This window comes from Cavia porcellus, unplaced genomic scaffold (assembly GCF_034190915.1).
Source record: "Cavia porcellus strain 051 isolate PalLab524CR breed Dunkin Hartley unplaced genomic scaffold, mCavPor4.1 scaffold_1, whole genome shotgun sequence".
NCBI lineage: Eukaryota > Metazoa > Chordata > Mammalia > Rodentia > Caviidae > Cavia > Cavia porcellus.
The window spans coordinates 146,675,310-146,697,182 of record NW_026947484.1 but is presented as its reverse complement, the minus strand read 5'-3'; the positions used below and the strand labels follow the sequence as shown (position 1 = coordinate 146,697,182).

The 21,873-nt window shown below is 40.1% G+C and overlaps 2 protein-coding genes across 4 annotated transcripts in view; both read right to left on the bottom strand.

Annotated features, from left to right (window-relative positions):
* Positions 1 to 21,873, bottom strand: part of Ddah1 (dimethylarginine dimethylaminohydrolase 1) — a 267,646-nt gene that overhangs the window by 112,782 nt on the left and 132,991 nt on the right. The gene's annotated exons all lie outside the window — the stretch shown is intronic.
* Positions 1 to 21,873, bottom strand: part of LOC134477892 (solute carrier family 2, facilitated glucose transporter member 3-like) — a 98,794-nt gene extending 76,921 nt beyond the window's left edge. The window contains exon 1 of the mRNA XM_063257400.1: positions 1 to 21,873. This exon is cut by the window's left edge and continues 76,921 nt beyond it. The gene's annotated coding sequence lies outside the window, so the exon portion shown is untranslated.

Below are 21,873 nucleotides of genomic sequence, written 5' to 3'. Positions count from 1 at the left end.
CATGTAAGAAACTAGCAGTGAAACTGAATAAAAAAGTTTTACAACAGGATGATAACTAAAGGGATAGATTTTGGATTCAAGACAGACCAAACCTAAATCTGTTTTGTTTTGTTTTTTGCCTTTTTGAGACAGGGTCTCACTATGCAGTTCAAGCTGGCCTTGAGTTTACTATGTAGCCCTGGTTGTGGACTCTCAACAATTTTCCTGCCTCAACCTCCCAAATGCTGGGATTACAGGCGTGAGCTACCACGCCCGGCTCCTAAATCTAAATTATTCCAGACTTCACTGAGTTTGTGATCTTAGCCAAGTTGCTTCCCTGTAGTTTAATTTTTCTCATTAGACATTCATATGGTTGTAGAGATGAAGTGAGCTGATAGTGCTTAATTTACATCATTACTACAATCACTATCAGTCATTCTCATTTCTGCTGTTTTCCCATCTTTCTGTTGTAACATAATTAGCAGTGGTGGAACTCTAATGCTTTCACTCCTACAGGTTAGAAATGCATCCTATACATATTGTCTATGAATGAACAGAGAATTCCCAACAGTACTCTACAGTTTTGGCATTGTGCTTGAAATACAAAACTATAGAAAAGCAGATCATTCTGGGAAGTCAACTATCTAAACATCCTAAACTCGACAGATGTGTGAGTAAGCAACTTCAGTTTTCCAAGTGTCTGACGCACTTCTGATTTCAAATCCTCCTGCCAAAGGGCTACAAAGCCATGGAAAAGGGTTCTGTTGCAATCCTTGGGTGCTACAGAAATTCCTGAATACGGTATGAGTATTTAGCAACAATTACACTATACATTGCACTCATACCTAGTTCCTAAGATTGGGAACTATCCGTTAACATAAATTTTAACTGTCTATTGCTACCCAATATAAAGTGTTTTCCATGTAAAATTTCAATATACAATTTTAACTAACACCCATTGAATGCCTATTAGGAAGCAGGAAAAATTTGCTGAAAAGTAGTAAGTCAAAATTTGAATGTAGCAGAATAATTAGTATCAGGTAAGAATCACAAGGCAACTCCTTAGTAATGAATTAAGTTGAATGATTTTCATATTTTAAGAGATATTAATAATTTTTAAAGATAGAAAAACACAAATAAAATTCCTAACTCTAAGACAACAGCATTTTAAATACATATATTCTAAAACAGTTCAGATAGTAGCCTTCAAGATGATGTCTCAGAGGAGTTGTATTTTTTTAAAAGAAACTCAAGAGATCTGATTGAACACCTGGAAAATAAAAATAAAATAAACACTGTTACAGGCTTGAAAAAATATTTAGTTTCACATAAATTTTGCCTAGGGTTTTATCTTTCATTATTTTATACAGTTTTAAGTACTGCATATGTGATTATGAGGATTAATAGCCTAAAAAGAAACACAAAATGTTGTATAGCTGGGGTCATTTTATTTTTATTATTTTTATTCCTAATCAAAAGTATGCCTTTTATTTGGGATAAAATTTGGGTTTAAGGGGTTTTTTTTGGTGGTGGTGATCATTTTGTTTCCTGTTTTTCAGTCATATCTTCAGTCTTCTTTTGAGTTCTAAATAACTCCATCCTCCTGCTGATAGGCTCTCTCCTCTCCAACTTTCCAGTGTCCCTCTGAAACTGAAGGACCATGCTCAAATTGCCTTGTGAGCTCACAGGGGTCTAGTGACAGGCGGGGGCTGGGAAGGACTGCTAGACAGCTTTGTGAATTGTCTCCTGAACCCTGGGCATTTATTTCTCATCTCTAGTTCTAATCCCTACACAGGGCTACATGCAATAATTCCTGTCTTTGAAGGAACAGAGAAATATTATGTAAAAATATTCAAGGTTTAAATGTTCATAGGTCAGAAGTACCCAGGGGTTTTGGTTTTTAGTGTAACTTCCTTAGATAAAAGCCTGTTTCCCTTTTCCAATCCGGGAAGTGGATGTCTGTAATACACCATAAATTACACAGTTTCTGATTTTACTGTCTAGACACCATCAACCCCTTAACACTACCTTCTCTGTCCAAAGTCTGGGCAGGGCCCAAAAACAACTGATGTCCAACTAAGCTCGGAAATATATTCCTTCCAACTAAAGCTGGCAGGACTCTGGTGAGCATATTTGAAGCCAACAAAAATCAGGGTTGGAAAATTAAGAATGGTAGAAAGACAAGGAAGAAAGAAGAGAGAGGGGCCTTTCACAAATTAACAAAGGCTCAACGGCATCAAGTACTTGAAAGGTTTTACTTTCCACCCCAACTTCCAAATAAAGTAGCATCCACTCTGCAGATAAACACAGACGTTTTTAGAGCCCCATCATCCTCAGCAGAGGTTCCACTGTCAGACACAGGTAATAAGGAGAGTTCAAGCACCTGCTCAGGAGAGCAACACTTACCTGATTTTTATATCACTTTTCTGAACTCAAAGTCATCTTCACAGCACACATGTAATGATTAGAGAAAGCAGGTAAGAAATCAGTTGCTTGTTCAGGGCCAGAAGATTACAGAAATGGCATGAGGTTGAAGATATACTTCAGACTACCCAACTGCTTTCCTCTAAGTCAGCTGAGAAAATGCGACATTACCCTAATAATAATGGTAGGGGTAAAAACAGGAATGGCAGCTGTCACATGCTGAGGCACTGTACTCTGCGCTATACCAGATATTTCATATTGATTTTTCTACCAATAGCATAGCTTTCAACTCTATGACATGTTTGCTACAGAACAGGATTCACTAGAAGAAAGGTCTGTCTTGGATCACATCTAAGGAAGACTGCTTTCTGAAATTCCAAAAGGATGGTTTTGATGATGTTTTGCTTTAAAATTTCACTTTTAATATTATATGAAAGACTGCTCACATTTTTTTTTTCATTTCATCTTCATGAAAAGTTTGAGAAGCAGGAATTTTTATCCTGTTTTACATATGAAAAAAAATCAAGGCTCAGGGAGATATGGCCAAAGTCAAACACTTATAAAGAACAAAGCTTGGTTTTAAAAAGCAGGAGACATCCTGACCCCCAGTCCTGTACTTTTCCCACTACTCTAAAGCTGCTGCTTAAAAATGACCCGGAGAATAGGACCTACAAATATGCTTAATGCTAAACTGCACTGAATGGTAGACTCAGTTCAACTAACATTTGCTGAGAGCCTCTCAGGGTGCTCAGTGCTGAAGGCTTGGAAGTGAAAATGTCACAAATGCTGCAGAAAGGAGATAACGCAGGAGTGCAGGAGACCATCATACACATAAGTGACTACCTTCAGAGTAGCATCACCAAAGCAGATGGGCCACGACTTGGGCAGGCTATTAAAGCATCAAGGGAGAACATCTGAGCTAGGATTAGTAAGATGAATTCAGTAGTTTAGCAAGTAGTTTTTTTTTTTTTAATTGTCAAGCAAGAAAAGTAAAGGACTAGTGATTTGTCCTTTACTTTTAGCACTAGGCCCAAGACTAAATATTTGGAAACTTTGATATATATACAGATCTGCTGGCCAGAATCTATGGCATCAAATTGGGAGAGATGGTTAATGTTAAAAGCAAATAAGATAAAAGAATGAAGAAGACCTTCTGCCCTTCTTAAAGGGTACATGCTCAATGAAAAGATCATGTTGTATTTCAAAGCCAAATGAATTTATTCCAACAGCTAAATGCCATCTGCAACCTGATCATTTGTTAGAATGGAAAATTCAAAGCATTACAGCCCACTAAGGATATCTGGAACAGCAGAGAATTGGTTTCTGGTGGACCTCTGACCAAGGCTGGTTAGAAGTTAAGACACTCATGCTGAGCTGTCCTGCCCCTGCCGTTGCTCATGGGCCTGTCTACTGGCGTGCTTTCAAGAAAACAGAAAGATGAAAGATAGCCAGGCCCTGCTGGTCATCTCCACTGCAGGTCCACATTTTGCAGTCTTCTCTGGCAACATCATGTCAGACACCAAGGTGGAATTTCCACCTGGTAGGGCCGAATATCCAAAATCTTTTTTTCTTGTTCTTTGCCCTCTCTGTGTTTCAATGCTGCCTTTCTCTATCCCTCACTCCCTTACTCCTCACCATCTCAGCTTCCAATCTTCTAGCTTCTGGCTTAGATAGATGAACATGGATCAAATTTCTGGGGGAAAAGTGGGGATTTCATTTCTAGCCAGTTTTCTTTTTCTTCTGTCTACTCAGGCTCTCTCATCTTGGTATTCACTCTCACTGCTCAAGATATTAATTTTCACCTGGGGGCAGGAGAGAAGTGTAGAATATAGGACAGGCCACCTTTCAACAGCAGGGAGAGGTACAAGGTCATCACTGAATTGCAAGATAAAAAAAACTAGACTGTGGTCTCTGCACCTATGATACATTTTCTTTCTCAAAAGTTCTGTGTTTGGATTCACCTACTAACAGGAGGAGGTCATTTACCTAGGAGACACCACTTTTTGCTTATTTAAATGCAAAAAAAAAATATATATATATATATATATATATATATACATACATGACCAGCTACAGACTCCGCTACTCTAAGCAAACCTACTATGTCTGATGGACCCTGAAGTTAAGCTTACTGAATCAGGGTTTGCCCCTGACCTAAAACAAGTGTATTTACACGCTGACTGGCTGCCTTTGACTTGAACACTTGGGTAAAAAAAAATCAATATAGGCCCATGTGACCCTGAGTAGGCCAAAAGGAAGCTTACATTATGAATGAGGAAACAAAATGGAGACACATAAAAAGAAGAGACAGCATGAGAGAAACTCCATGGTCTTCTTGGTTTTGCTGTTTCAATTTAAGTCTCACTGTGTAACTTTCCTCCTTTTCTTTGCAGCAGGCACAGATAGTTCTTGGTTATTTGTAACCTAAAAAAAAAAAATCTGACTAGAATGTAAAATCACTGACCTAGTAATATGACAGCTAGTCTTAGCTTGGAGGCAAATCTTATTTCAAGACTTGCCAAAGATTCAAATTCAGCCACCAGGAACTGAATTACCAGGAATTGCAGAGTTAATCATTCTGAGTTATGCAAAATGTTAACCAAAAGTTAGACTGGCCTTTGCTCTCTGAATTTTCTCATCAATAGGAGAATCCTTGATGGAAGCATGGGAATGATTTCTCCTTTGCAAAAACTACCTTCTTCCTTCACACTCAATCAACAAGGAGACGGCTGTGTTCCTGTAGTTGTCACTTATTTTAATTAACCTGAGGAAGATGTGGGAGACTTCTACAGTGCCTTATGTTCAGCAGTTAATATCCACCAATTCTAATTGGAAGCCAGAACTGTCATTATCCTTTTTTGTTGGAACATCAAGGTCTATTACTCTTGTAACTTGTTATCGGGATCACCAATCAGAATTTGTATTTTTAGCCTCCTAACATGTTCTTTAATTCTCTCAATTACCTCTGTTCTAAAAGACAAAGAATGGCAGGAATTATTATGGAAAGTGAACAGTTCTGAGAATCTGGTTAGAGTTCTGTGAAGTACTCTGAAGTATTCATTTCCTCCTTGTACCCCTGCCTTTGTTTATAAGTGAATATCCTTCCATTGCTCTCTACCATCAAAATATTCAAAATATCCTTCCATTGCTCTCTACATCAAAATATTCAGAAGAAAAATTCCACACGGGTGACTGGTGTCTCCTCTGAAGAAATGTGCTCAGCACCCACAGTGGCTCCTCACTCTACTACAGCCCAGGACTCACCAGTGATTTTACTGACCTTTCTGCTCAAGGATTTGTATCACTTCCTTTGTTCAATTCTGCACTGTATGAATGACAATAATGTGAATAATTTTTCTTTTGCAGAAAATAACGTAAAACACAGGAAAGCCGCGAAAACATTTTAGACAACAGAGATTACCATCTTTTAACTTATTTAAACACAGTAAAATCACTTTTCTACCCAGCAAATTCCATTGTACTAAATTACACAAAAGTCAGTTTAGTGAGAGTTCCAAGAACAATTTCTTCATTACAGTGAACCATAAAAGCATCTTTTAATTGACAGCTATCAGAGACGAGAAAGAAGGAAAATTAAGGTTATGCTTTCGTCGAATCACCTTTCCCCAAACTTCCTAACAGAATGAACCAAATACATACTTGAAAAAATGAAAGCACATGCGGGATCTGAGTCTAATCAGTAGAATGGTCCACCCACAGAGGACCAGTCACCAGGGGTGGTTCTAATTGTGGGAAGAATGGCAGCTGGCAATTAAGAGGCTCCAGTAGATGGGGCCTGGATGGTACGCACAGCTCAGTACGAAGCAGGTTAGTGTTTGGCCCAAAACGTTCACCAAGCAGATGTCTGAGAAGGCTGGCAGATTGTGGCACCAGAGGTCCTGGCAGGAAATTTCGATGATTCTCTCCTGCAAGGAGTAGGAGTCAGTCTTGGGATCTTGTGTGAAAGATCTAGGCAGGAAATCAGCAAAGCAGGTCAAGGTGTAAACCCAATTAGTGGAACCACGGGCACAATTTGAGAATATGAAATGAGCAAGGGTCATACTGGGGCAGAGTCAACAGCAGAAATGATGAAGCTGATCAACTAACCTACCGGCCAGAGGGGCCCTTATTTCCTTTGCTAATAGCCAGACTGTTTCCTGAGCTTGGAATAGGGCCAAGACAGCTGGTTAAGGATGATGGATTTACAGTGCTGGTGCAAACAAACTGTACATCATAAATGATAATGTTACTGTTTATTGTGAATTTTAAAAAATTAACTGTGAGGAGGTGGTTCACATTAGAGGGGATCTATGAACCTGAAAACTGCAACCAAGTACAAGAAAGATGCATATTTTATTGCTGGAAGTCCGAGCAGGTAGGGCTGAATCTCTGGAAAGCATGGATTAGGAACAAGTTGGAGGTAAAGCTAGAAGGTTGAGAAGAAATGTGGTGGTGCTAGAGAAAGACAGACTGCAGAGCCCGGAAGGTGAAGCTGGCCAGAGGCAGTACCTATAGGGCCGAAAATCCAGGAGAGAGATGGAATATACATAAGAACAAAATCAGAGACACACAAACAGGAGCAACATCACGAGTAATCCATTCACAGTTTTTGCTGAGCACAGGTAACATTGGTCCCAAGCCAAGAGCAGGACTGAAGAGAAAAGGGTCAGGAGCCAAAGGCTTACCCAAGCCATCACAAAACTGAGGTGTCTCAGGTGTGGGACTAAGGGAGACTGGGACCTGAAGCAAAGCATGTCATCTAGCCCCTCCCCTCACATTCAGGGACAGCAACCACACCTCTGTGTGCTTCCCTGCTTCCTCAACCAAGACTAGGGGGCACAAAAATTAGTAAGGTATAGCTTGCTTGCATTGTGGTTTGTGTTACTATGTGTATAGCTGACTAAGAGCCTGTATTACTAAGAAACACAGGGTTAGGGTAATATGTTTCCAGAATAGTGACAATTTGTGTCTCAACTTTCATTTGGCTTTCATGTAAGTTTCTCTTTGATCAGCTATGAGGGGAGATGCAGCAAGAGTTAGTGTGGATGTGAAGACAGAATTAACCCTTGCTTTTTACTCCATATTGTTAGGGCAGGCTCCTTCCTGAAGCTGAAACAGTCCCACCATTCCTGTTCAGATCTTTCTCCACCACGCTGTCCTGTGCTTACTGCTTAAGATCAAGGCTCTCTCCATAAGTTGGCTAATTATTTGAAACAGACCTCTCCCAGTAAATATTAAGCCTGGACTAAAAAGCACGGGTAGAGACAGTGTCAGCCCTTCTGTGGTTCTCCCGGGTGGAGGTTTCTGATCGAGACCTATGGATGAGAGACAGTGAGACGGGTAGTCACTGAGCTGAAACGCTGTCTTTAGCAAGAGAACCCTTTCCCTCTCAATCTTCACTGACAGATGGATGGCTGCCCCTGGGGAGCATCAAGCCTGTAGCTATGGTATGTTTATCAGGGAGTCTCACTAATGCAAATTCTCTGACTGGCATGATGGTTCATGCTTTCTCTCTGGCATAGTGGGAAAATGGCTTTGGAGTCAGGATCACTTGTTGTTCACTTCGCTTCAGTCCTGGTATGGTTATGGTGTATGGCTTGAGTACGTCCCCCACAGGTTCATGTTCTGGAAGCTGGGTCCCAGTGTGATGGTGCCAAGAGATGACAGAACCTTTAAGAAGAGGTCAATCCTAATGGGAGGTGAGTGGGTCACAATTACCCTCAAGAATGGATTAATGATGTCTCAAGGGAATCACATATGATAGAATTAACTCCCCAGACAGTGGGCTTTTATGTTGAGTAGGCTGGAGTCTTCTTTGGGTTCTCAATTCCTTGCTTACACTGTGCCCTTTCTGCAAGTTGGTTACACTTGCATTCCATAGTATGACACAGCGAGGGTGCCTTACCAGGATGCTGGCACCAGTGATGTCTGGACCCTCCAGCCACCAGAACACAAATCTCTTACTTTGTAAGTTACCCAGAGTTTTGTTATAGCAACACACAATGGCTTAATACAACTGCTTACTAATTACTTGACCTTAAGTAAGGCATTGTAGCCTCTCCTCTGTTTTCCTGTCATAACCTGGGGTTATTGCAGTGCAGAGATAAAGGAGAGTACACAAAGCAGAAAACAGAGAACACAATAAATGGTAGTCATGTATCTGCTTGGAATCCAACTAACTCCCAAATTCTGCCTGTAGTGGAGATATTCTGGCTACAGTTTATTCTTCTGTGTCTCTCCTAGCTACAAGGCTTTCCTCCTGGGTCTCCTTTGCCAACTAGCTCCTTAGAACAGGGTGGGGGGAATCCAGGCACATTCAGAAGCACAGCTACTTAAGACCTGCACCAGGCCCTGCACCAAGACTATCTTCACTCTCATTTCTTCATTTAAACTGCAGCAATAGAGGCTAACTGGGTGCAGCATTGCCTCCAATTTACTGAGCTCGCAATGGTCACTGGCTAGCCCTCAGCCGCACAGCACTTAAGGAAGAGCTTTCAAGACTTTCAGTGAAGCAGTTGGTTGATGCCACTCATTTATTTATTGCCTGGGGAAAGTTTCTGTAACACATTATATCAGTTATTTATCATTTGGTCAATACACATTTTTGTAAGAGGTCTCATATAAAAGCTGATTCTCAGGCCCTTTGAAGGTAAACCTCTTAATATACTTTTCTCTCTTAATTTTTTTACAGCTTTAAGCGACAAACTGTCCTTTTTCTCTGCAATGCTTACCACAAATGTACATAATTTGTGATTATTTACATTTACCCCTCCTACACCGAAGACTATAGGTTTCTCCAGAATAGGGATCGTAATTTTTTTTTATCAGTTTACATTGAGCAGGCACTCAACAATTACTGTGAAAGAAATAGAAGTAATTTACAGGAATAATACAACTGAACCAAAATGTTTTCACACAAGTTTCCTTGTTAGTAAGTGCTATATCAGAAATGGTCGATAGAAACTTTCCAACAGAAACCTGCTCCCATGGCTGTCAGAGATTGCTCTCATAGTATACTGTGCAAGGGTCATTGGTCAAATCTAGTTCCTCAGAAATATTGTTAAGAATACCCTGGTTTCCCCCAGGGTATGAATCATGTTACTATTACCATTATGTATAACATAACACTCATAACAATGTTACCACTGTAATCACCTCTGCACAGCACAATAATCAGGACACTTTGATCTTCAACATCCTTGAGAAGAAGACAGAAAGATATTTTACAGGAAACTGAAACTTGTGAATTGCTTGAGATGATGTAATTGAGAAGTAGAACCAAGATTCAATTCCAGGTGGAATTCTATCTTGTAAAAGAAGAGAATATTTAAAAATACTAAAAAATGGAAAACAAATTTAATGTGTAAAATTCAAATGATGAATTCAAATCTAAATGTCCATATACAATAAGTTCAAGATCAAATGCTAGTTTTTTTTTTTTTTAACATGCCTGTGTGTACGTGTGGTTTTTGGCAGAAATTCCCTAAGTACTGACTCACTCAGAACAGCAGAATGATGACAAAGAATTACAGAGAGGGCAGCATTTTTTAATTCAGTTGATAATTCCTTCTAAGAATATGAGCTGGTGTGGAGGCTGGTAGAGTTTGGGTGTTGAGTAATTTGCCCGCTGCCAGCTGAGGCTCTAGCAGATGTGCCCAGTAGTCTTTTCAGCTTCATAGTATGATTCAGGAGGGGTTGGTACAGGTCCAACCTGTAACACTGTGAATCCTACTACTGGACAGTCTCAGTCTGGACAGACCACACACGCCCTAAGGGATGCAGGTCTCTAGATTGCAGGGAGAAAAAACAGCAAGAGAACAGCAGAGCTTCGGTCCTGAGGGGCTTCAATGACCGTCTGTTAAGGTAAAGCAGAAAGAGGAAGGACTGATCACTGATGGAAGACGTACTTTGCAATGGTACTGCTTGGTATCTTACACAGTATAAAGCTATGAGTCAAAACCACCCCGACTCTTAGAGATGATGAAAGTGAAGCTCGACTTGCTGAAAGCCACATAGCTACATCAGTGGAGCCACAATCTGAATCTGTAGCAGTCTTCTTCCAGAACTCACGTACATGAAAAAGCAGAGAAAGCCACAGCTCAAGCAGCCTACCACCTGAGCCAGCTTAGCAGCATCTCCCCATACCTGGGTTGTGTGAGAGGTGAGACACTGGCAGTGATGAGGATTGGAGGACCTGTGCTGATTTGGCTCCTCGAGTGAAAATGAGGCTGAGGAAGAGGCAGACTGAAGATGCAGGTGGGCAGAAGAGTAGGGAGCAAGGAGGAGTAGAAGTGAGAATCAGACTCACGTCAACAAAACATGAAAACGTACTGGGCTCCCATGTTTTCTGAACACTTGCTGTATTGGGCTACAATATTACAAGGTTATAATTCAATTTACAAATGGACACCACTTGTAAGGCATGGAAATATTCAATGTGGTTAATATGACAGCGTCCTTGATACATGAAAATAACTACGCACTTGGAATAGTTCGACTTTCCACCTACACTGTTTTTCTTTTCTTCCTTGCCACCTTCTACATTTTGCTACATTTAGATGAGTGGCTTTACCTTTCTCCTTGGTAATAAAATTCCCAGTGCCCTTAGAAAGAAACGCCTATTTACTCAATGGAGATCAAATGCCTTTGACACATGCAGTTTCTATAAACAGCAAAGAATGGCAGTGAGAACTAAAATGATGGTATTGCTTTATGTTTTGTTTTTGTAACTGTGTCCAATCTCTTGAAAATGACCCACAGGAAGAAACACACTTCATTTGCTTTATGATCTGCAAACATACAAGCGAATATATACGTGTCTGTGTATAAATACTGGTTACAGGAAACAGCACCTGGCTGTACCGTGAGTACGCAGACACTGATATTTTCTACTTAGTCTGACTCATTTACAACAAAGGCAGAGGAGTGACCCACTAGGGTGACTTTGTGATCAATTTATGAGTTGAAATTGGTCATCTGAAAATCACTAGCCAGACACAGAATGTAAGGACCAATCTATACTGTTGTGGAAACTCCCCTAGAAAAGAAGGGCAAAGGAAAGTCCAAACACTCCAGCACTTGCATGCATTCTTTCTCCTCCATGAAAAGCTCCAGAAAGCACATCCCAAGAGAAAGGGAACCTGCATAAAGGGCATCACAGGCTAAAAGAGCCCAGTGAGAAAGCATATTTCGTCTTAAAAAAAATCTCTGCTGTCTAGAGCAACACCAAAATAACATACTTCAATAATTCCTCTAAGCAGTTTGGATGACCCACATTACCACTAAGTACTACCCACAAACAAGGCATTGTTAAAAAACTGATTTTATCTATACTTGATTCAAAATGTGTGTGAATGCTGTGTGTGCGCGTGTGTTGAAACAGGCCACAGCACAGTAGCAATTCCAGTCATCAGGCTGACCTCAAGGCCGGAGAGTACTTCAGGGAGCACGTATTGAATCGTAATTGACCCTCAGCTGTATTGAGGCCAACAGGCTGGCTCTGGTATGCTTTTCTACCTTTGTCTCAAAAGAAAACAGTCTAAATTCATATTACCCCACCTCTTCAGTAAGGATGTTCTTTGGGGCTTGGTTTAGAAATATTAGTCTTTACTTTTCTTGCAAAGTATTCAGCCTTCAGTTATCCAGCCCAGCTCACAAAGAAAACTGCAGACCTGAACATGAAAATCACACTGCCCATTTTTCTCACGTCATCACAGCTCCAAGTTGAACAATTCCAGGGCTTTCTCTACAGCCACACGATTTCTCTAGTCATAGCCATGTTTCATTGATCACCAGTATCTCTCACCAAAATCTTTGGAGCACTCCTTTTGGATGGACTAATGAGCTATGCCAGGGAGTACAGTCTGCTCCTAGTAGTAGGCTGCTCAGCTGGAAAACAGGAGTAACCACTGAAAAGTCAGATACTCCATTTCCTCTCGTCACAGACTAATTCATCACCAAACAATCACCTACACACACTCCAATCTATATTTTAGTGCAATGTCTCATACTTAAAGGGCATTCTCCCCAACCAATTTTGTAAAAATGAGTTACTTAAGGGAGAAACTGAATTTTCCTTTGGCCACTCTTAATTAAAGGCTGATTTCCACCTATTTAATGTTGAAGGCGTATGAAGAAAAACAGTGAAACCCACTGATTTTCAAGGCCACTTCTAGGCTTCTGGCCCATAATCTGAGAATCACCTAACAATTACAATGTTTAGCACATTCTGTTTGGACATGCTGGAGCTGAAAGAAGTGGGGGAGGTGAGGGAGGAAGAACAAGAAAAAGGAGAAATATAGAGAGAAAGGGAAGGGAAAGTAAGGGAAGAAAGAAAGAAAGAATTCATACAGGGCAGACAGAATTAGGGATACTAAACCAGTCAGGGGCCCAAACAGCCAGGAAACCATCACTGAAAGGAACCAATCCAAGTGAGTGGAAATCAAACACGACTTTATATGCACAAGCAACAGTGCTGAGACCATGAGCTCCCCCAACCTACCAGGTCAACAGATGTAGCCTCCACGATTTCTATGAAGAGGCTGATCATATGATCTGACCGAAAGACAATGCAATGGATTTTCACATTTCTTTTCTCACCAGTACATAGATTTAAAAATACATTTCATTTACTGAAACAGCACATACACAAATACAAAATGTATGCAAATGAATCCAATTTCATGAAACGATACCTTTGCTATGTTGTAATACGTGCTGGTATTTTTATTAATTCTAATACAATAAAAATAAATGGTCTCATGACCCACTCACTTGACTTCACTGACCCATCAGTGGGTGGAGAAGCACCATTGGGGGAAAACAGACAAATGGTATAAAAGCCTTACCTCGAAGCTGTGCTCTCATCATAAATTGTTTTTGTTTGGTTTGTTGTTTTGTTTTGTTTTTTGAGGTAGCTTGGGAAAACTTGGAGACTAGAACAGCCTAAAGCCTTAACAGATACTTTGTTTGAGAATAACATAGGGAAAAATGAAGTAATCATGGACCTTTCTGACTAGGGTCCCTCCACCTCCCAATATTATTTTTCAGAGAAAGGGGTGCTGGGATCCATTAGCACCCTTGATACAGGACTAAGACAGCAGACAACAAATTAGAAAAACACCAAAAGCAAGACCAAAAACAGCTTGGGTCCTTTAAAATAAGGCACTAGCTTTACATGTCTCCACACAAAGCTTTGGAACTGGAAAATATAATTACCATCAAAAATGGTTTAAGACACAATTCAAAATCAAACTGCAGTTAGGTTATTCTTCCTTCCAGAAGTGATGGTTCCCTTATGACTCAAAAAGTAATAATTAAAAGAATAAAATGTATGTGTTTGTCTTCTATGTTTATTATTTTGTAACTTCACCAAGATAAACTTGCTAATTTCAGTTTTTGAATCACTTCAGACAAAAAATGAGTAGGCTAACCACAAGAGAATCGTCACATAAAAAAAGCACATCCATATCCCACTGGACTAACAATCTTAATATGTACATGCCCAATTATAGAAAGCTACATTTAAATGGATATCTTTCACGTTTTTGTCTTCACTGAGAAAAAACAAATTCATGAAGTTTTAGAAGAGAAAAGTTTAGAAGAAAAAAGTTAAAGCCTAAAATCAGGATGACATCTATAGAAGGTTTAGAATAAAGAACCGCATGGGAAAATAAAGACTTTAGTTACAAGAGAAAGCTCAACCTAAAGCACGTATCTAATTACCCTTTGCTCTCCATTTCTTTAGACTAATGACTTCATTAACCACAGAAACACCAACTGGTTGACACTGACAAGAGTGATGTGTGATGGTAGAAATCAAGTGATGTAGAGATTTTATGCCATTCCAATGGCTTTTATTTGAAGTCTTCCATAGGAAAACACTTACCAAATGTGCCATAAATGGTTGAGTAAACAGAACTTTCAAAATACATTTAGAACATCCAGCTTCCTCTCCTGATGGATTATCATTAGTAAGACATGAGTTTCTATGACTGGTTAGGTATAATAACAATAATATCTTGAGTTGAGGAAAACTCAGTACTGTATTCATCAGGCTCCAGTCCCCACTCATCACCTCCCCAAACATTTTTCCCTCTCTTTATCCTTTTCCACCCTGCATTTTCTATCTCAGCACAACCAAAGTTTTGAAAGTGTTCTTATATTCATGCTGAGACGACTATCTACCTTAACATCACTTCAAAAATCAAAACCAGCATCTCCTGACCTCCAAGGTAGTGTTGTACCCGCCATTACACTGCCTCCTATGCCGTGCAAAAGTTCATCCCATGATTAAATATGCACACTCACCTTAGGCTGCCCTTAATTTATATAACTGTGGGAGTCAATGCCAATTTACTGTCAAGATGAAGAGTCTATGAGTAAAGACAAATTTCATCACCAAACAGGAATTAGTTTCTTCTTACTTGCCACTGACATGGGAAATGTTGTATACACTATGGCATGCCATGCTTTCTAATGTGGGAAATCCTGGGTCAACAACAAAAAATGATTGCCCAGCAAAGAATGCACCAATAATTTACAGAACTAAAAAAAATAACTTTCCAGAATTTAAATGGAAACCTCAGAAAATAAGTCTCAGTCTTGAAATGGACTTTGGTCCACTCTAGGATGGGGAGCTATATAGTCCACCAAACTATGCTAGTTAGGAATCTTGAAAGAAATCTTGACCAAATCCTTACAGAGCATGGGGGTAAAACAGGAAAGTACATGTAGAAATGGAGTATGCTAGGCCCCAAACCAGAAATATCATATGGATGTGGTTCTCTCAGGGAAGCTAGAATCAAAATCTCAAGCGATCTGAGAGAGCAGGGTTTTTTTTTAAAAATTCTGCATCTTTCCCAATATTAATAAAATTCATTTGCACTGGACAGTTGCTCCCATTTGATTCCACTGCATTCTCCATATCTAGAAAGGCTGCCCCTCTTTGATTTTGTTAATTCACATAAAATAATTACTCCTTCTAGAAGCTCTGACACAAAACAAACACATTTTGTGAGCTTCCGTATCAACAAAGCCCTGTCACAGTATGCGTATCCCCTTGTTCTGCCAGGGTCTGACACTTGTCTGCCTCCCTCGCTGTACTGTAAGGTCACTGAGGGCAGTAGATGTGTATAATTCATCTAGATCCCCCAGGCACCAAACACTGGGTCTGGTCCATAATAGACACTTGCTGAATATACAAACATTTATGAGTGATACAATTACCCTCTCCTTGTTTTTAAAAAGTCATTTTAATGCAGTCATCACACTTGTAATTACTATCACACAAAATTAGAAAACTTTAATATTTCTTAATCAATACAAGAACAAAGAAAACCAGACAAAAATATTTTTAACGAAAGCAAAGGTTTATTTAGGTAGACATATTTAACTCAAAATGTTATTGTATATTTATTGAGAGGAAAACTTATCTCTACAAGCCCATCCAGCTGTAAAAGCAGCTTAAATGTTGCATCCCCTTTAATTTTCTAACCTAAATTGAGTCAAGTTCTAGCCCACATGGATTTGTTGGTTAAAATTAAACCAACTCTGTAATCATTTGCGCTTTAATCTTTGTACTCTGTCTGCCATGCTGACTTGCTTGAAGGTTCTAGACAGTTAAAAAAAGGAACCTGAAGTCCGTAAATTTATTCTTTTTCTATAAGATGCTACCAATCCTTCAGCACTGAGCTCAGGAAGATAATGGACCTTATTAAATTACTTGACAATGACAAAGTAAACAAGGGTGGCATTACACGCACACAGTTTAATGCGATTTGTTGTTTGAGCTTACTCCTGCATGTCTATTTGGATGAAAAGTGTCTGGTTATAAAAGGAGCTTGAGGACACTGACAGATTTAATATCTAATATCAGTTTAAAAAGCTAACTCCAAAGGTCAGATGAGCATTTTAACGGATCACTAGAGGATTCTGCTATGCTAAATAAACATTTATAGACGACCTGGAGTGAATGATACTGTGTGTTCTGTGTAAGAACAAAACCTTCCTCTGTTGTTAAGGTTTTAGTTATTGTATCTGTAATTGTGATGGTCATTGATAAGAGAGAATGAATACTACCCTGCATCCAGATCTCCATGCAGAAAATGAGGCTTTCTGAAGTGATTACAGATTTTAATAACAAAATATACAATAACCAGCACTCATTTTTAAAATGTGCATCCCCAAATTTATGTTGAGGGTATAAATATATACTATAATTATTTATCTATGACACAAAGGCAGTGGAAGGTAAATCTGTTTATTCCAAAGTCTCAAGTAGATTTTTCTGCAGTCTGGTTTATATTAATGGAGGGATACTTACCATTCCTATAACAAAAGTAATTTTGAAGAAATTTGAGCTTAATAAGAATTCAAATACATGCAAAAGCAATTTTCCAGTATACCTCAATTATAAGGGATCCAGACCTGTCTTCTTAGTCTTATAATGATTCTCTAATGATTCTAAGAACCTCCACAGAAAGCTCATTTTCAGTTAATAGTGTCTAATAGAAGTCACTCCCTGCTCATCATTTCATTCTTTATTTTCAAGGCTTTTAAGATCAAGTGTAGCAATAGATTACATTATTGGATGCATCCCAGTTTCTGAGACATATCAATTTCCAAATGTTATTGTCAAGGCCACGCAGAAAAGCTGAAAAAGAAACATCTTGAAAAGGAGCAGCTGTTCCAACCAGTTGGAGGTGACAATTTATCCAGAACCTTTAATCTGCTGCCATGTAAAGAGCCTCCAGCACATCACTTCCCATCTCCCTGACAGCCAGTGTGATTTCTAATTATGTTTTAGGGCAGTATCCTTACTTGAAGTTAAACAGAAGTTTGACGAAATGTGCATTTAAAAAGATAACACCCACTCCACTAGGAAATAAGACACAGTGATGCACAAACTCTGCCCAATTTAGGAGGTTTGTGTGATGACTGAATATTTTTAAATTATGTCAAGAATGATTTCTCATTGTGAGAAAAAAGAATTAAAATGCTTGTTAATGTCCCATGTAGATTATTTATCATTGACATGTAAAGTGGGACTCAAGTAGTTAATCTAGATCTATGTAATGCTTAAGATTAACTACAACTGACAGTAAACACTTCAAGCAAAAAAATGATCTTTTCTTGAATACCTCATTTCTGTATCTTATTATTTTTGTGTGACTTTGGTCAAGTCACTTAACTGTAGTTGCTCACTCTCCTTAGTTTTTAAACAGTGCCAACAGTAATGATATCTTTTAGGGTCACACACTCTTAAAACTTGGCATTTGTTAGCTACTGCTATTAGGTATGATCTTGATGTTCACCTTGCCTCTGGGATCAACATCATTATGCTTATTTCTAATCACAGACAAAATCTGTAGGTCCTAACAGTTACTCTAATAAAAGGGGACAATCTGCCTAACCATACACTGCTCATTTTTTTTCACTTACGTCTCTGTTCCACCACTTGATGCCTGTATCTCATTTGGGATTTATTACCATGTGTTAAGCACTGTTTTCTTCCTTAAGAATGAGAATGATCAAGGGAAGAATTAAAGCTCTTATCACTTCGTGAGAGTGTGTTTGTGTGATCTTTTTCCTAAATAGAATTATCCCACGTAGTAATACCTTGTGCCTGGGAAAAATAAAAGCACTCTTAAAGAGGGGCACAAGGACATAGAATACATTTCACAATTTTGTCTCAGCAGATTTTGCCACTTAATCATTTACTAGGTCCCAAAATCCTTTTGGAAGGAACTCAAGAATACAGGATTAGTGGCTGCTTTTAAGGAGGGGAGCCGCTGTAGGAGCGGAGGTGGGGGAAACTGACTTCCACTGGATATTCTCCGATACCTTTTCGATTTGGTCCTCTAGGTGTTTGTCAGCTATACAAAAATTGTAATCTTTTTTTAAACTCAATCCGCATACCCTAATCCTTGTCCTATTGCATATCATACATAACTTGTTTACAGAGTCTGGGCATTTAGACATTGGTTTTTTTAAACCCTAAAAAGTAACCTGCGTTCATTTAGAATATGATAGACTTCTCAAGGTTACTCTGTCTTTAGAACATCAAACATAATAATAGTCCTGAGTCTGGAATCATAGTAGACAACAAACATTATCACTGATTTACTGATTTTCTGAGCATAAATTCCTTCATTTATGCCTCTTTCACAGGGGGCCTGAGTTTTATAAATCTCTAGAGGTTGCACTGGGGCAAACATTGGGCTCTTACAGGAGTAATTTCTTAAATTTGATTCTTTCTTCTAGGGAAAAGAATTACTAAATAGAATTTTGATTAAGAAGAAACATTTCAAGATTGTTACAAAAACAAAACAACAAGAGACAGAGACATGAAAATGAAGAGAATTACAACCCACCTCTGCTAATAATTGAACTTCTGGAACACTACCCATTGTAAAATACCTGTATGAAAAAATTATGTTATGCAGCGGGAGAACCACAGTTGACCTAAAGTCGTAGGAACATTTGTTCAACAAAATGTTTACTGTATGCCAACAAAATGTTGAACAATGTAAACATGTCCTAGCAGTTGACATAACAGTGAGGTATACAAACAGATACACAGTATGAAGGGTTATTAGGAGGTCATAAAGAACCAACTGGAACTGGAAAGATAATGTCTAATATCACAGAAGGTGGGATCAGAACTTTGAAATCCAGCAAACCTGAGTTCAAATCTTGGTTTCACTGGTTCTGTAACACTGGCCAAATTATTTCATGTCTTTAAGCCTCAGTTTCATCAACTTTAAAATAAGGGTAATGATAGTATTGAACTCAAAAACTTGTGAAATACTTATCAGAGGTTTGGCAGTTTGTGGCAAATAGCAAGCACCCCAAAAATGTTAGCTAATAAAATGATGGTAAGTGAGAACTAAAGGCTGAGAAGGGGCAGCCAGGTAACAGGAAGAAAGGTGTGAGTGAGTGTGTGCCATATAAGGGAAAATGTGTGTCCAGGAAAAAACCAGCGTGAAGTACTTGTATGAAAGTACCTGCCGTGGACCAAGCACTGGGAGATGCTTTGTGTGAGGTTAGAGCTGACACTAACGCTGGAAAGGCAGGCAGAGCCCAGCTCAACCGGGATCTCCTCAAGAGTGTTAGTCAGTGGAGGGACAAGATCAGATCTGAGTTCTAAACTACCAGCCGGCTACAGTGCAGAATGCAGTGGAATGTGAAGAAACTGAAGGCAGAGATCAGTGATGAGCATCTTAAAATAACTCCTTAGCTGCTGTGAATTTTCAGTTCTGAAGTCAGGTGTTGTGTGAAAAAATACATACTGTATAAAAATCTGAAAAGGATCTTCAAGTTACTATCAGCGTGTCTAAATTAGCTAATTAGCATTTTGTTCACTCATTTATTCAACAAGCAAGGCAGCAGGTTACTGCTGTGAGAGATTTCAAAGAGCACTGCCCCTGCATTGCCCTGCTCTCAGAGCATCCATCCAGTGCCGCCCATATTCCTAAGGCCTCATGCCCCGGTGACCCAGATCACGTCTGACAGCAAAGACACACACAGATCGGAGCTGAGAGGCAGTGTCATAGATTAAAATGAAGCCTGAAGCATGAAGATGACTGACCCAAGTTAGTGACGTGGTATGTGGCTGGCTATTAACTCATGGAGGCCATGAGCCACTGTCTACTGAACAACAGTCAGCTTTAATTAAATGCCCTGTTTGAAGAAGATTAATAAGTTTATTGCAGCTCTATGAAGTAGCCATTACTATACCCACCCTCTAGGGGAGAAAACTGAGGCAAGACACACATCCCCAAGATCAGAGAATGAGTGATGGGGCTGAGATTCAGCCAAATACTCTTATCCAGTGCATTATGTGATCTTTGGCAGTGGCTCGACAGGGTGGAGTCAAATTCTGGGCCTTGAAATCACAGGAAGGGAGAAAGATCATTGCTCGCTTTTGTATCAATAAGTCCAAGACTTGGAAAGTTTTATTAGGTGAACAAAAAAATGGATGAGGAAGTATGGGGCCAGCCTCTCGGGAGCAAACTGGACTACACTCATCTAATGAGTACCATTTTAAAAGGATTTTTGAAACTTGTTTTGGTCTGTGAAATACAAACCACAGCTCTGCCATATGGTCTGGAACCCATTAGAGATATTCAAGTGGGGTTACATTCCTGATCAGCTGAAAACAGTGTGGGGCACTGCAGATATAGCACCTTCAGGGCAAGGACTAGGTCATGAGTTCAATTCCAGATACCAAAAAAAAAAAAAAAAAATTTAGTACAGCATTTTATAGAGAAAAGGTAGAAAGGTGTGGTCAGGAGATTAAGATCCATTAATTACTTGTTTTGGTTTTCTGCCTCAATAGGTTAGGAAAAAAAGCTTATTTATCTCTGTAAGAGATAAATGGATGTGTGTATTATCAGGTCTTGTAGGGTTCCGTCAACCCAGTAGAAGAAAGTGTAGAAAAAGCGTATTTAAATCAAAAGCTCTTTGTATTTCCAGAGTGAAGTGAAGAAAGATAAAATAGAAAAACATCCCTCAACCCTCAGATATGAAAGAAACCACCTGCGTCTGGACGCCAACAGCAACAGAGTCTTGAGCTGGGCTCTTAACGGGCAACGTGAAGAATCCCAAGCCAGATGGCATTTTAAAACCTAATCTCACTGCTTGTCTCTCCCCACTAACCTACATTGTCTTTCAAGCAATCACAGCCATTTTCATGTACTATTGTAAAGTAATCACTATCCCCTGAGAACACAAAAAGCCCTCTTAATTGCTATGAGTTTCAAAAGAGAATAAAAATTATGGAACTTGTGAAACAACCATTTCTAATTAAATACTCACACCCAACATCCCAGAGTACAGCTTTTCAAACCCTGCTCGCGCTCTCTCTCTCTCTCTCTCTCTCTCTCTCTCTCTCTCTCTCTCTCACACACACACACACACACACACACACACACACACGCACTACAGCTCACCTACAAAACGCTCTCCTTAAATTCATTCACTGCTCTCAGAGATTGATTCACTTGCCACCACTAAAAAGTAACTCGGGACACCCTAGGTCTGCGGCTCCATGCCCGCCCTGCCCCGAGCGACAGGCAGGACTTTCAGGGTCACCGACCGGCGCTGCGCCCCCGCCCCGGCTGGGGGGCGCACCCAGCCCCCCACTCGGCCGCCTGAACTACACCCCACTCGGGCCCGCTCCGTGGGACGCGCTCCGAGGCGCGCCGTGTCTGCCGAGCTCTAGTGTTAACAAGGACGAGGCCGGGCGACGGGTGCTCGTGCCACCCACCTGCCCGAGTCCGCGCCAGCCCTCGCCGGGAGGCGTGAACGATGAACTTTCCCTCCGCTCCCGAGCACACCCCCGCCCCCGGGAAGTTGTGAACCAGCGCGGGGGGCGGGGGCGCGGCTGCCTGCCCGGCTGCGCGGCCCGGCGGCGGAAGGGCCCCGCGCGTCCCCGGCCGCGCCCCTCGCGTCGCCGGGCAGGCGGGC